General features: G+C 39.7%; 1 non-coding gene across 1 annotated transcript; it reads right to left on the reverse strand.

Annotated features, from left to right (window-relative positions):
• Positions 1 to 226: 226 nt before the first annotated feature.
• On the reverse strand, positions 227 to 334 carry LOC112782114 (small nucleolar RNA R71). Its single transcript, XR_003192852.1, has one exon. It is a non-coding gene; the product is annotated as a small nucleolar RNA R71 (small nucleolar RNA).
• Positions 335 to 17,003: the final 16,669 nt, after the last annotated feature.

A 17,003-nucleotide genomic window follows, 5' to 3' on the forward strand; every position in this document is an offset into this window, starting at 1 on the left:
TCCATCTGAAGATCCTTTTCAGTTTATAACTGAATTCTTGCAGATATGTGATACTGTTAAGACTAATGGAGTAGATCCTGAAGTCTACAAGCTCATGCTTTTCCCTTTTGCTGTAAGAGACAGAGCTAGAGTATGGTTGGACTCTCAACCTAAGGATAGCCTAAACTCTTGGGATAAGCTAGTCAAGGATTTCTTAGCCAAGTTCTTTCCTCATCAAAAGCTGAGTAAGCTTAGAGTGGATGTTCAGACCTTCAGACAGAAAGAAGGTGAATCCCTCTATGAAGCTTGGGAGAGATACAAAGGACTGACCAAAAAGTGTCCTTCTGACATGCTTTCAGAATGGACCATCCTGGACATATTCTATGATGGTCTGTCTGAATTAGCTAAAATGTCATTAGATACTTCTGCAGGTGGATCCATTCACCTAAAGAAAACACCTGCAGAAGCTCAAGAACTCATTGACATGGTTGCTAATAACCAGTTCATGTACACTTCTGAGAGGAATCCTGTGAGTAATGGGATGCCTATGAAGAAGGGAGTTCTTGAAATTGATACTCTGAATGCCATACTGGATCAGAATAAAATAATGACTCAGCAAGTCAATATGATTTTTTAGAGTCTGAATGGAATGCAAGCTGCATCCAACAGTACTCAAGAGGCATCTTCTGAAGAAGAAGCTTATGATCCTGAGAACCCTGCAATAGCAGAGGTAAATTATATGGGTGAACCTTATGGAAACACCTATAACCCCTCATGGAGAAATCAGCCAAATCCCTCATGGAAGGATCAACAAAAGCCTCAACAAGGCTTTTATAATGGTGGAAGAAATAGGTTTAACAATAGCAAACCTTTTCCATCATCCACTCAGCAACAGACAGAGAACTCTGAACAAAATACCTCTAATTTAACAAACTTAGTCTCTGATCTATCTAAGGCCACTGTAAGTTTCATGAATGAAACAAGGTCTTCCATTAGAAATTTGGAGGCACAAGTGGGCCAGCTGAGTAAAAGGATCACTGAAATCCCTCCTAGTACTCTCCCAAGCAATACAGAAGAAAATCCAAAAGGAGAGTGCAAGGCCATTGATATAGCAATCATGGCCGAACTCACAAGAGAGGAGGAGGACGTGAATCCCAAGGAGGAAGACCTCCTGGGACGTCCAGTGATCAATAAGGAGTTTCCCTCTGAGGAACCAAAGGAATCTGAGACTCATCTAGAGAACATAGAGATTCCATTGAACCTCCTTATGCCATTCATGAGCTCTGATGAGTATTCCTCTTCTGAAGAGAATGAGGATGTTACTGAAGAGCAAGCTACCAAGTTTCTTGGTGCAATCATGAAGCTGAATGCCAAATTATTTCGTATTGAGACTTGGGAAGATGAACCTCCCTTGTTCACCAATGAACTAAGTGATCTGGATCAACTGAGATTACCTCAGAAGAAACAGGATCCTGAAAAGTTCCTAGTACCTTGTACCATAGGCACCATGATCTTTGAAAAGGCTCTATGTGACCTTGGTTCAGGGATAAACCTCATGCCCCTCTCTGTAATAGAGAAACTGGGAATCTTTGGGGTGCAAGCTACTAAAATCTCATTAGAGATGGCAGACAATTCAAGAAAACAGGCTTATGGACAAGTAGAGGACGTGTTAGTAAAGGTTGAAGGCCTTTACATCCCTGCTGATTTCATAATCCTTGATACTGGAAAGGATGAGGATGAATCCATCATCCTTGGAAGACCTTTCCTAGCCACAGCAAGAGCTGTGATTGATGTTCACAGAGGTGAATTAGTCCTTCAATTGAATGAGGACTCCCTTGTGTTTACAACTCAAGGTTACCCTTCTGTAAACATGGAAAAGAGGCACAGTAAGCTTCTCTCAAAACAGAGTCAACCAGAGCCCCCACAGTCAAACTCTAAGTTTAGTATTGGGAGGCCACAACCAAACTCTAAGTTTGGTGTTGGGAAGTCTCAACAAAGCTCTGAACATCTGTGAGGCTCCATGAGAGCCCACTGTCAAGCTATTGACATTAAAGAAGCGCTTGATAGGAGGCAACCCAATTTTTATTTATCTAATTTTATTTTTCTTGTTCTTTCATGTTTTATTAGGTTCATGATCATGTGGAGTCACAAAATAAATATAAAAATTGAAAACAGAATGAAAAATAGTAGAAGAAAAATCACACCCTGGAGGAAGACCTTACTGGCGTTTAAACGCTAGTAAGAAGCATCTGGCTGGCGTTCAACGCCAGAACAGAGCATGGTTCTGGCGCTGAACACCCAAAATGGGCAGCATCTGGGCGTTTGAATGCCAGAATTGCACCCTGGAGAAGAGCTGGCGCTGAACGCCCAGAACAAGCATGTTTCTGGCGTTCAACGCCAGAAATGGGCAACAAATGGGCGTTCAACGCACAGAACAAGCACCAATCTGGTGCTGAACGCCCAGAGTTGTGTGCAAGGGCATTTTGCATGCCTAATTTGGTGCAAGGTTGTAAATCCTTGAACACCTCAGGATCTGTGGACCCCACAGGATCCCCACCTACCTCCACTCACTTCTTCACACCCCTCTTTCACACAATCCCATAAACACTCTTCCCCAAAACTCTTTACCAATCACCTCAATCTCTCTTCCCTATAACCACTTTACCACTCACATCCGTCCACTCTTCCCCATAAACCTACCTCATAAACCCCACCTGCCTTTAAAATTCAAAATCAATTTCCCACCCAAAACCCACCCTTATGGCCGAACTGATGCACGGAAAACTTGTCCCATAACAAATTTCCTTCGGCAAGTGTACCGAATTTGTCGTCAAGTAAAAACTCACAATAGAGTGAGGTCGAATCCCACAAGGATTGATTGATCAAGCAACTTTAATTAGAGGAATGTTCTAGTTGAGCTAATCAGAAATTGAGTTGAGAATTGCAGAAAATTAAATGGCGGGAAAGTAAATGGCAGAAAGTAAATTGCAGAATCTTAAATGGGAATGGGGGAATTGCTCATAAATGTAAATGACAGAAATTAAAGAGAATGGGTAAGATCAGAAATTGGGAGTTCATTGGGCTTAGGAGATATTGCATTCTCCGGATCAATCTCATTTACATCTCTTCCTCAATCAATGCACTCATTGATCTCCTTGGCAATCTTAAGTGATTGAATTACAATTTCTTGTAATTGAATCTCTCAAATCTTGATCAATAGCCAATTCCTTGGTCAATTGCTCATGAGAAGAGATGAAGTATGGTCACTGATTATACCACATGCATTTCCCAAATCAAGTATTGAGAGGATTATAGTCAAATATCCATCCAAACCCAATTTGGTCCAGCATGAGAAAGCATTTCTAGCTTGATCTCTTCATTCCTCTTCCAAGGTTCAGAAGAGATCCAAGTATGAATAGTTTCTTTTCCAAGATCACTACCCAATTGGATGAAGATCGAAAGCTTTCAAGTAAAATCAAGAGAAAAGATAGAAGAAGAATAATGAAAACTAGTATTGATCCATCAAATTACAACAGAGCTCCCTAACCCAATGAAAGGGGTTTAGTTGTTCATAGCTCTGGAAAATGAAAACAAAGATGGAGAATACATCATGAAAACTAGAAGTGCAGAGAAAGTAAATACAGGAAGTAGTTCTATGCTATTTTTTAACTCCCGGAACTCTCAAAATAATTCAAAGCTACTCCTATATATACTACTCTTCTCATCTTCTAGTTGGCTCTTCAAGTCTTGGGCCTTTGGATCTTGAGTTTGAAGCAGTTCTTTTCTTCATTTGGGCTTGGCTTTACTTGCAGAGAGAAAGTGTGAAGTGGGCAGAGACTTTAGCTCAGGGCGTTAGGGGTGTTAACGTTTAGTGAAAATATGAGTTCAAGAACGTTAGTGACAATCAACTTTCTCACTAACGTTCCTAAGTAAAAGCCACGTTAACTTCAACGTTAGTGGTACAAACGTTGCCACTAACGTTGCCTCTAGGTCCTTCGCACACGTTATTGGGGCTTAACTTTCCCAATAACGTTGAAAAGCCCCCCTTTCTCCTACGTTAGAGCCCACGTTAACTTAGTTAACGTGGCTCTTTAACGTGGGCTTGCCATCCTTCGAGAACATTAGTGACACTCAACATTATCACTAACGTTCCAATGTGCCACCATGTCTCACGTTAGAGCCCACGTTAACTTAGTTAACGTGGCTCTTTAACGTGGCATTGCTTAGCCATCCCCAACGTTAGTGACAATGTTGAGTGTCACTAATGTTGGCTCATCTTTTACTCATCCACGTTAGCTTCCACATTAACTAAGTTAACGTGGGAGTTAACGTGGCTCATAGTGGCTTGTGTGGCTCCTTGGGGTTGTGTGGTTGCTTCCAACGTTAGTGACAATGTTGGGTGTCACTAACGTTGTCGACCACCCTTGCCTCTTCACGTTAGCTCCCACGTTAGCCAAGTTAACATGGCATTGTGCACTTAGGCCAACGTTAGTGACAATGTTGAATGTCACTAACATTTGCTTCCTTTCCCCCTTTTAACGTTAGAGGCCACGTTAACTAAGTTAACGTGGACTCTAACGCGGCCACTTATGAGTATTGGCCAACGTTAGTGATAATCTTAAGTGTCACTAACATTGGCTCAAATTTCCTTCTTGACATTAGAGTTCACGTTAACTTAGTTAACGTGACTCTTAACGTGGGTAATGACGGCTTCGAGAGCGTTATTGGTAGTCACTTTTCTCATTAACTTTGCAAGTTACCTCCCATTCCTTGCTTCCTTTGGTCCTGAAATCTGGCAATAGAGTGCATCAAAGTTCTAGTCCAAAGTCATGGGTAATGCAGCATATAATTTGTCACTAAACTCATGCAAAATCCTCATGAAATCATGTAAAATGCACAATGTATGCTTGAATCCAGGTGTAAGTGAATATCTACCCAAAACTAGCTTATTTCCTAAGAAAATGCATGAAACTACCCTAAAAATAGTAAAGAAAAGGTCAGTGAAACTGGCCAAAATGCTCTGGCATCACGAACCTTACCTCCCTCCCTTCCCTAAATAAAGCCCTCCATTCTTCTTCATTTTCACACAACACAATCCTCTCTTCCCCTTCTTGGCCGAATACACCCCTCCCCCCTCTCCTCCATATTTTCTTCTTCTTCTTCATCTATTCTTTCTTCTCTTGCTCGAGGGCAATCAATATTCTAAGTTTGGTGCGGTAAAAGCATAAGCTTTTTGTTTTTCCATTACCATTGATGGCACCCAAGACCGGAGAATCCTCTAGAAAAGGGAAAGGGAAGACAAAAGCTTCCACCTCCGAGTCATGAGAGATGGAAAGATTCATCTCCAAAGCTCATCAAGACCACTTCTATGATGTTGTGGTCAAGAAAAAGGTGATCCCCGAGGTCCCTTTCAAGCTCAAGAAGAATGAGTATCCGGAGATCCGACATGAAATCCAAAGAAGAGGTTGGGAAGTTCTAACAAACCCCATCCAACAAGTCGGCATCCTAATGGTTCAAGAGTTCTATGCCAATGCATGGATCACTAGGAACCATGATCAAAGTAAGAACCCAAACCCAAAGAATTATACTACAATGGTTCGGGAAAAATACTTAGATTTTAGTCCGAAAAATGTGAGGTTGGCGTTTAACTTGCCTATGATGCAAGGAGATGAACGCCCCTACACTAGAAGGGTCAACTTTAATTAAAGGTTGGACCAAGCCCTCATGGACATATGTGTGGAAGGAGCTCAATGGAAGATTGACTCCAAAGGCAAGCCGGTTCAATTAAGAAGACTAGACCTCAAGCCTGTGGCTAGAGGATGGTTGGAATTCATCCAACGCTCCATCATCCCCACTAGCAACTGATCTGAAGTTACTGTGGATCGGGCCATGATGATCCATAGCATCATGATTGGAGAAGAAGTAGAAGTTCATGAAGTCATCTCCCTTGAACTCTACAAAATAGCCGAAAAGCCCTCTCCTAGGGCAAGGCTAGCTTTTCCTCATCTTATTTGCCATCTATGTTACTCAGCTGGAGCTTTCATAGAAGGAGACATTCCCATTGAGGAAGAGAAGCCCATCACTAAGAAAAGGATAGAGCAAGCAAGAGAGCCCATTCATGGATCTCAAGAGACGCATGAAGCTCATCACCATGAGATCCCGGAGATGCCTCAAATGCATTTTCCTCCACAAAACTATTGGGAGCAAATCAACACCTCCCTAGGAGAATTAAGTTCCAACATGGGACAATTAAGGGTGGAACATCAAGAGCACTCCATCATCCTTCATGAAATAAGAGAAGATCAAAAAGCAATGAGGGAGGAGCAACAAAGACAAGGAAAAGACATAGAAGAGCTCAAGGACATCATTGGTTCCTCAAGAAGGAAACGCCACCATCACTAAGGTGGACTCATTCCTTGTTCTTATTTTCTGTTTTTCGTTTTCTTAATGTTAAGTGCTTATCCATGTTTGTGTCTTATTACATGATCATTAGTAGTTAGTAACTATGTCTTAAAGTTATGAATGTCCTATGAACCCATCACCTCTCTTAAATGAAAACTATTTTAATTCAAAAGAACAAGAAGTACATGAGTTTTGAATTTATCCTTGAACTTAGTTTAATTATATTGATGTGGTGACAATACTTTTTGTTTTCTGAATGAATGCTTGAACAGTGCATACGTCTTTTGAAGTTGTTGTTTAAGAATGTTAAATATGTTGGCTCTTGAAAGAATGATGATAAGGAGACATGTTATTTGATAATCTGAAAAATCGTAAAAATGATTCTTGAAGCAAGAAAAAGCAGCAAAGAACAAAGCTTGCAGAAAAAAAAAAGAAAAAAAAATATAGGCGAAAAAAAATAAAAAGAAAAAGCAAGCAGAAAAAGCCAAAAGCTCTTAAAACCAAGAGGCAAGAGCAAAAAGCCAATAACCCTTAAAACCAAAAGGCAAGGGTAAATAAAAAGGATTCCAAGGCTTTGAGCATCAGTGGATAGGAGGGCCTAAAGGAATAAAATCCTGGCCTAAGCGGCTAAACCAAGCTGTCCCTAACCATGTGCTTGTGGTGTGAAGGTGTTAAGTGAAAACTTGAGACAGAGCGGTTAAAGTCAAGGTCCAAAGAAAAAGAAGAGTGTGCTTAAGAACCCTGGACACCTCTAATTGGGGACTTTAGCAAAGCTGAGCCACAATCTGAAAAGGTTCACCCAATTATGTGTCTGTGGCATTTATGTATCCAGTGGTAATACTGGAAAACAAAGTGCTTAGGGCCACGGCCTCCTTGATTCAGAGGTTGAAGAAGGACTGCTGATGCTGTTGGATTCTGACCTCCCTGCACTCAAAGTGGATTTTCTGGAGCTACAGAACTCAAAATGGCGCGGTTCCAATTGCGTTGGAAAGTAGACATCCAGGGCTTTCCAGAAATATATAATAGTTTATACTTTGGCCGAGTTTAGACGATGCAAAAGGGCGTTGAATGCCAGTTCTACGCTGCAGTCTGGAGTTAAACGCCAGAAACACGTTACAAACCAGAGTTGAACGCCAGAAATACGTTACAACCTGGTGTTCAACTCCAGAAAGAGCCTCTGCACATGTAACATTCAAGGTCAGCCCAAGCACACACCAAGTGGGCCCCAGAAGTGGATTTATGCATCAATTACTTACTTTTGTAAACCCCAGTAACTAGTTTATTATAAATAGGACCTTTTACTATTGTATTAGACATCTTTGATCAGTTTTATGCTATCTTAGACTTTTGTGGGGGCTGGCCATTCGGCCATGCCTGAACCATTATCACTTATGTATTTTCATACGGTAGAGTTTTTGCACTCCATAGATTAAGGTGTGGAGCTCTGCTGTTCCTCAGAGATTAATGCAAAGTACTACTGTTTTTCTATTCAATTCAACTAATCTGCTTCTAAGATATTCATTTGCACTTCAACCTGAATGTGATGAACGTGACAATCATCATCATTCCCCCACGAACGCGTGCCTGACAACCACTTCTATTCCACCTTAGATTGAATGAGTATCTCTTGGATCTCTTAATCGGAATCTTCGTGGTATAAGCTAGATTGATGGCGGCATTCATGAGAGTCCGGAAAGTCTAAACCTTGTCTGTGGTATTTCGAGTAGGATTTTGGGATTGAATGACTGTGACGAACTTTAAACTCGCGAGTGCTGGGCATAGTGACAGACGCAAAAGGAGGGTGAATCCTATTCCAGTATGATCGAGAATCTCAGATGATTAGCCATGCTGTGACAGAGCATTTGGACCATTTTCACAAGAGGATGGGATGCAGCCGTTGACAAGGGTGATGCCTCCAGACGATTAGCCATGCAGTAACAGCGCATCGGACCATTTTTCAGAGAGGATAAAAAGTAGCCATTGACAATGGTGATGTCCTTACATATAGCCAGCCATGGAAAGGAGTAAGATTGATTGGATGAAGACAGCAGGAAAGCAGAGGTTTAGAGGAACGAATGCATCTCTATACGCTTATCTGAAATTCTAACCAATGAATTACATAAGTATTTCTATCCTTATTTTCTTTTTATTATTAATATTCGAAAACTCCATAACTATTTGATATCCGCCTGACTGAGATTTACAAGGTGACCATAGCTTGCTTCAAGCCGACAATCTCCGTAGGATCGACCCTTACTCACGTAAGGTTTATTACTTGGACGACCTAGTGCACTTGCTGGTTAGTTGTATCGAAGTTGTGAATGAAAAACGATTTATTAAGACGTGCGTACAGAGTTTCTGGCGCCGTTGTCTGAGATCACAATTTCGTGTACCAAGCCATAAGTGTTCTTTTCCAGTGATAGAATTCCAAACCCCAAGGAAAAATGCAAAGCAATAAGTCTAAGAAGTGGAAGAGTGCTGAAAAGGGAAGAAGATGAAACACATGTTGCCAAGAACAGAGAAGCAGCTCTAGAGGGTAACAATTTGCAAGAAGAATAGGCAATCCCTTCTACTCAACAACAACTAACACAAGCCTCCAAAGATACACCAAAAGAGAATATCCAATGACTGAATACAAGCCGAGAATACTATACCTTCAAAGGTTGCAAAAAAGAGGCCAAGGATCATCAATTTTCTAAGTTCTGGAGGTTTTCAAGAAGCTACAAATAAACATCCTCTTTCCTGAAGCTCTTGGACAAATGCCCTTATATGCCAAGTTTATATAAGAGTTGATTTCCAAGAAAAGAAATTGGAGGGAGAATGAAACCGTGGTGCTCACAAAGGAGTGTAGTGCTATAATCTTAAAGAACCTTCTTGAGAAATTAAAAGATCCTGGAAGCTTTGTGATCCCTTGCACCATTGGGAAAGTGACTGTTGAAAGAGCTTTGTGTGACCTGGGAACTAGCATCAATCTAATGCCATTATCTTTATTGTACAAACTTCAAATTGAAAAGGTGAAGCCTACAAGAATTTCTCTATGACTTGCTGACCGCCCTCTTAAATCTCCTTTGGGTGTTGTTGAGAATTTACTGGTGAAAGTGAGGACATTCATATTCCCTGCGGACTTTGTCATTTTGGACATGGAAAAGGATGTCAATGCCTCTATTATATTGGGGAGGCCTTTCCTTGCTATAGGGAGAGCTTTAATTAATTTTCAAAAAGGTGAATTAACATTGAGGGTGAATGATGAGCAAATTGTGCTCAATGTATTTAAAGCTTTACAACAACCAATGATTTCATGAAAATTGACATCATTGATTCGTTGGTGCAAGAGGCATTGGAAAAAGTACCATTTGTTGAAACACTTGAATACCTTTTTGAGGTTGAATAGGGTGAGATTGAAGAATACCCACCACCCAAGGAAGCATCATATATCCCTTCAAAGGAAGAAGGGCCAGCAAAGCTAGAATTAAAGCCCCTGTCTCCCTTTTTGAAATATGCTTTCCTTGGAGAATTAGAGACATATCCAATAATCATCAATTCCTCATTGAATAATTGTGAGGAGGAGGGATTACTCAAGGTGCTAAAAGAACATAGAACAGTACTTGGTTGGACTATTGGTGACCTCAAAAGAATAAGTCCTACAATGTGCATGCACAATATCTTGCTTGAAGAGGATGCCAAACCAGTGGTACAAGAACAAAGGAGGCTCAATCTTACCATGAAGGAGGTGGTTAAAAAGGAAGTGATGAAGCTATGGGAAGCCGGAATAATTTACCCAATCTCTGATAGCTCTTAGGTGAGTCCAGTACAAGTTGTTCCCAAGAAGGGAGGTAAGACTATGGTGGCTAATGACAAGAATGAGCTCATTCCTACATGGACCATAACTGGTTGGAGGATGTGCATTGATCATAGGAGCTCAACACAGCCACAAGAAAGGATCACTTTCTCTCCCCTTTATTGATCAAATGCTAGAAAGGTTGGCCGAACATGCTTTTTATTGCTTCTTAGATGGATATTCTAGCTACAACCAATAGCTGTGGACACTCAGCATCAAGAAAAGACGACATTTACATGTCCCTTTGGAGTCTTTGCTTACCGCTGTATGCCTTTCGGTTTGTGCAATGCTCCTGCGACATTCCAAAGGTGCATGCTTTCTATCTTTTCTAATATGATTGAAAAATTTATTGAGGTCTTTATAGATGACTTCTCTATTTTTGGTGATTCCTTTGAAGGGTTCTTGCAACATCTAGCCTTAGTATTGAGAAGGTGTCAAGAAAATAACCTTGTTTTAAATTAGAAAAAATACCACTTTATGGTTACTGAAGTCATAGTTCATGGACACCGAATCTCAAGTAAGGGAATAAAAGTTGACAAGGCCAAAATAGAGGTAATTGAGAAATTGTCACCCCCTGTAAATGTAAAAGGCATAAGGAGTTTCTTATGCCATGCTGGCCTCTATAGAAGATTCATCAAAGATTTTTCTAAAATAGCAAAGCCATTAAGCAACCTCCTAGTTGTTGATGCACCTTTGTACTTTGATGATGAATGCTTGTATGCCTTTGAAACTCTCAAGGCCAAGCTTGTCTCTACACTTATCATTGCTCCCCCAATTTGGATATTACCATTTGAACTAATGTGTGATGCAAGTGACTTTGCAATAGGGGTTGTGTTGGGACAGAGGCAAGACAAGCTCATGCATGTTATATACTATGTAAGCAGGGTGCTTAATAAGGCTCAAAGGAACTATACCACTACAGAGAAAGAATTGCTAGCTATTATTTTTGCATTTGATAAATTTAGATCTTATTTTGTTAGTTCAAAGATTATTGTTTACACTGATCACTCTGCTCTTAAGTACCTTTTAACTAAGTAGGATTCTAAGCCAAGATTGATTAGATGGGTGCTTCTTCTACAAGAATTTGATAATGAAATTAGGGACCAAAAGGGCTCTAAAAATCAAGTGAAAGATCACCTCTCTAGATTTGAACCATTGAACACCTCAAGCAATCCACTTCCCTGGCCTTACATGAAGAATTTCCTGATGAGCAACTTTTTTTGCTTCACAAGCCACCATGGTTTGCAGATATGGCTAATTTCAAAGCAGGGAGGATCATACCAAAGGACTTCACCAAGCAACAACTCAAGAAACTATATCATGATGCAAGGTACTTCCTTTGAGATGATCCTTATCTATTTAAAAGGTGCTCGGATGGCATTATTAGGAGACATATTTCAGAAGAAGAGACTCAAGAAATTTTTTGGCATTGTCATGGTTCTGAATACGAGGGGCATTTTGGTGGAGAAAGGATGGCAACAAAAGTCCTTCAATCTAGATTTTATTGGACCACCCTCTTCAAGGATGCAAGAGGATTGTGAAGAATTGTGATGCTTGCCAAAGGGCTGGGAACTTGCCAAAGGGGAATGAATTCCCTCAAAACCCCATCTTATAAGTGAAATTGTTTGATGCATGGGTATAGACTTCATGGGACCATTCCCTTCCTCACACTCAAACAATTACATTCTAGTGGCCATTAACTATGTTTCCAAGTGGGTAGAGGCAATTCCCTTGCCTACCAATGTACTAAATTAGTGCTTAGCTTTCTCAAGAAGCACATCTTTAGTAGATTTGGTGTCCCAAGGGCATTGATTAGTGATGGTGGTTGCCATTTTTTCAATAAATAATTGGACATTCTCCTCCAAAGATATGGAGTTAAACAAAAAGTGGCAATCCCATATCATCCTCAAACTAGTGGACAAGTAGAGTTTTCCAATAGAGAGCTCAACAAAATACTAGAAAAGACCGTGGGAGCCTCAAGAAAGGATTGGATAAGAAAGCTTAATGATGCTCTTTAGGCTAACAAAACAGCCTTCAAGACCCCTATTGGAATATCACTTTATTAACTAGTCTATGGCAAAGCTTGCCACTTGCCCATGGAATTGAGCATAGAGCATACTGGGAAATAAAGTTTCTCAACTTTGATGCCAAAGCTGTGGAAGAGAAGAGATTGCTCCAACTAAATGAACTTGATGAATTCAGAAGGGAAGCCTATGAGAATGCTAAGATTTACAAGGAGAAAACCAAAATATGGAATGATAGAAGAATGGCTTCAAGGACTTTTGAACCCAGGCAATTGATGTTACTTTACAATTCAAGGTTGAAACTCTTTCCAGGAAAATTAAAATCAATGTGGTCTAGACCCTTCACAATCACTAAAGTCTCACCATAGGGTATATGGAACTTTTAGAGGAAAGCTCAGGAAGGACCTTGACTATAAATGGCTAGAGACTTAAGCATTATCTTAGAGGGGAGATAGATTGCCAGAGGACGTACCACCTCCTCACCTAAAGGGGTTCAACCGTCAAGCCACTGACGTTAAAGAAGCGCTTGTTGAGAGGCAACCTAACTTTTGGTATGCTTTATTTTCATATTTAATTCTCATAGTTTAATTCTAGCATGTTTGCATGAAACAACTTTTGGTGTACCATTCTTGCATGGTATTATGCTCTCTGGGTACTTGGCTTAGAATTAAGTTTGGTGTTGCACTACTCACTAATCTTGATTCATGCAAACCTCATAGTTTTAATTCTTTATGTTAGTTTTAATTTTTTTTAGTCTCTTATCTTCTGTATTATCTTTCTTACTCTTGATTACCTTAATTACTTGCACAAGTTTGCTAAGTGTGCTCTCAAGATGACAAGGTACATAAGGAAGGAAGGCACTCCAAAGAACACCCCCATGAATACATATATGTACATTATAGTTCATCCCATGCATGAGTTCTCGCATGCATCAAAGCCCAAGCCTAAGTAGTACATGGATTGTACAACGTTATACGTGAAGCACGTTTTGGCTTTGGAATGCATTTTGTTGGGCTCACATACAACATGAAATAGGCCACGTTGTACGTGAGCCACTTTTCTCTAATGTTGCCTCCATGTTCCTCCTTCACGTTATACGTGGTGAACTCCACATTATACGTGAAAATCAATTTATGTGTATGCACACATGTGTGCGTACGCACATTCGCCAAAATTTCCTTGTTGTGCGTTTGCATAGCTGCTGCGTCTTACGTGAAATTGCCAACGTACTACGTGAAATGGTGAATAATATGTTCTTGTGCGTGTACGCACACTTGTGTGTGTACGCACAAAACCTTTTTCTTCCCTCACATCGTACGTCATGGAGTTCACGTTGTACACTCCTCATCTTCTCTTTCCAGTGAGCTTGCTCCTTCCTCGGAGCTTTCTATTAATCACAGAAAGCTTTTCGCTTGTCACTGTTTGTCACTGGGAGCTTTCTATTTGTTACTCTCCATTCTTCTTTCTGTTCTGTTTCTTTTTGTTTTCCTTTTAAAAATTTTTATAATCAATGAATTTCAAGTAATCATAGTAATGTTCATTCTAACCTTAAATTCATTGCTTAGTTAACAGAAACTCTTACTAAATCAATTGAAATCAAGAAGGAAAAATACTTAAGATGCGGATGCATCACAAAACCAAACTTAATATCTTGCTTGTCCTCAAGCAAGCAAAGAATCATGGCTTAATCCAAACTTCTTGGGCTTATGATAAAAGGTTAAAGGATTGCAATCTAAATGAGTTTGGTTCACCATTCAACTAATGCACAATTCAACATAATTGATCATAATCTTTCAAAGCTTCCGTCCGGATTAAATTATAGAATTCTTCCTTGAAACATCACCTTGAAGCAAGCTTGTTTACTTTCTTTCCACCATTTAAGTTCATTGGGTGCTTTGCACCTTGAGCCTAGCCGTGACTCTAAATGTTTTGTCTCAAGTTGTTGCTCGACAAAGAAACACCATATTATTTTATTTTAGTTTCAAATCAAAATTAGGTTAGTTATAAAAGGGAAAAATATTTAGCCCTTGGTACTTGATGCCAGGGCATCTTGGCTAGTTTCACAAGCCATTTTGAGTATGTTTAAGGTTAGTTTCATGCATTTTCTTAGGTAATAGGCAAGCATTTGGATGAGTTGTGCATTCATGTCTTGATTCAATCAACCATTGTGAATTCTAAACATTTTCATAAGAATAATGCAAAGATTAATTGATGTAATCAATGATGCATTATCTTATGATTAGAGCAAGGCTTTGATGTAATTTGTTTGATTGATTTCAGGTAAGAAGAAATAGAGAAGAGCCACGTTAGTAGCTACGTTAGTGCCACTAACGTGGGCACTAAAGTGGGCAAAAGGAGAATAAGCCACGTTAGTGGCTGAGTTAATGCAACTAACGTGGGTATTAACGTGGAAGAAGGGAGCAGCTTGGGACATTAATGGTGAAGTTAACACCATTAACGTGAGCGAAAGGAAGAAAGAGCCACGTTAATAGCTACATTAGTGCCACTAACGTGAGCCATTAACGTGGAAGAAGGGGGCAGTATGGGACATTAATGGTGAAGTTAACACAATTAACGTGATCGAAGAGCAAGGAAGGCCACGTTAGTGGCCCCGTTAATGCCACTAACGTGGGCATTAACGTGGGCTTAAGGCAAAATTGGTGCCGTTAGTGGCCACATTAGTGCCACTAACAGCTGGGTTAACGTGATTCAAGGTAGATTGGGGATGTTAGTGACCATATTGGTGTCACTAACGTCTTCAAGCCAGGAATTTACTCATCATGTTACTCACACTAACGGCCTAACTAACGTGACTACTACTGGTGGACGAAATTGTGATTCACACTTTTCATAACTCCGCACAACTAACCAGCAAGTGCATTAGATCGTCCAAGTAATACCTTACGTTAGTAAGGGTCGATCCCACAGAGACTGTCGGCTTGAAGCAAGCTATGGTCATCTTGTAAATCTTAGTCAGGCAGATTCAAATGGTTATGGGGTTTAGATAATTAAAAGATAAACAAAACATAAAATAAAATAAAGTTACTTATGTAATTTATTGGTGGGAAAAATACCATGTACAGCTACCGCACGGCTAATGATCTGTCGGTTCCCGCTAATGTCGGAATAGGACCCTTGTCCTTTTGCACACTGTCACTGCGCCCAATATTCGCAGGTTTGAAGCTCGTCACAGTCATCCCTTCCCAGATCCTACTCGGAATACCACAGACAAGGTTTAGACTTTTCGGATCCCAGGAATGCTGCCAATTGGTTCTAGCCTATACCACAACGATACTAATATCACGGACTCGGTCCGTGTATTAGATACCCAAGAGATACGCACTCAAGTTGTCGCTCAATGACTACGTTGAGCTCAGATAGAACGGAAGTTGTTGTCAGGCACGCGTTCATAGATTTGAGAATAATGATGAGTGTCACGGATCATATCATTCTCCATATTGAAGTACGAGTGAGTATCTTAGAATGGAGTCAAGCGTGATTGAATAGAAAACAATAGTAATTGCATTAATTCATGAAGAATAGCAGAGCTCCACACCTTAATCTATGGGTGTAGAAACTCCACCGTAGAAAATATATAAGTAAAAATAGCCTAGGCATGGCCATGAGGCCAGCCTCTCTAAAGAGGTTCTCAGATGTCAAAAGTTACATATGATGATCCAAAGCGCGTGGCCTTGAGTTAAGCAAATCCTCATTTCTTCATGAATCCTCCATTTTTGCATGCTTTTTCTTCATTCCTTCAACCCAATCTTTGCCTTCTAATCCTGAAATCACTTAACAAACATATCAAGGCATCGAATGGAATTAAAGTAAATTAAAATTAACGATTTAAAGGCCTAAAAAGCATGTTTTTACTCTTAAGCACAAATTAGGAGAAATGCACAAAACCATACTATTTCATTGAATAAATGTGAGAAAAGATGATAAAATCCCCTAAATTCAACACAAGATAAACCACAAAATTGGGGTTTATATATCAAACCTCCCCACACTTAAACCAAGTATGTCCTCATGCTAAACCAACAAAGACAAGAAAACGGGTATGAACATTTTTCAATGCAAATAAACTATATGCATGCAACTAAATGCAAAATGATTCTACCTACTTGGTTAAAAGTAAATCAATCTCTAAGAACGTATATGAACAAGTAGGGTTAAGATCATATGACGATTCATGAATCCTACCAATTCAAATATAAAAATTTAAGTATATACAAACTTGCAAAAAGAAAGCTCGTCAAAGCAAGGATCAAGGAATTGAGCATCGAACCCTCACCAGAAGTGTATCCACTCTAGTCGCTCAAGTGTATAGGGTTGATTCACTCAATCCTCTTCTAATCATGCTTTCCAAGATTTGTTTTTCATCTAACAATCAACAATTATTCCATGCATGCATACATTTATCATGAGGACTTATTCAAAGGTTGTAATGGGGCTAGGGTTAAGGTAAGGTTGCATATGGTCAAGTGAGCTTGAAATTTGAATTTTTGATTAACCTAAGCTCTCACCAAACACATATAACAACCTATACAATTCTAATACAATACCTAACTACCCATGATTACCACTTTTTCACACACTCATGCATTCTTTTTAATTCACATTCCATATGCATTGTTATTATAGAACTTTAGCTTGGGGCATTTTTTCCCCTTTTTATTGCTTTTCTTTTTCTCTTTTTCTTTTTCTTATATATATATATATATATATATGCTAAATTTATTCCATATATATATATATAT

The sequence above is a fragment of the Arachis hypogaea genome, chromosome 19, assembly GCF_003086295.3.
Source record: "Arachis hypogaea cultivar Tifrunner chromosome 19, arahy.Tifrunner.gnm2.J5K5, whole genome shotgun sequence".
In the NCBI taxonomy this organism is placed as follows: Eukaryota; Viridiplantae; Streptophyta; class Magnoliopsida; order Fabales; family Fabaceae; genus Arachis; species Arachis hypogaea.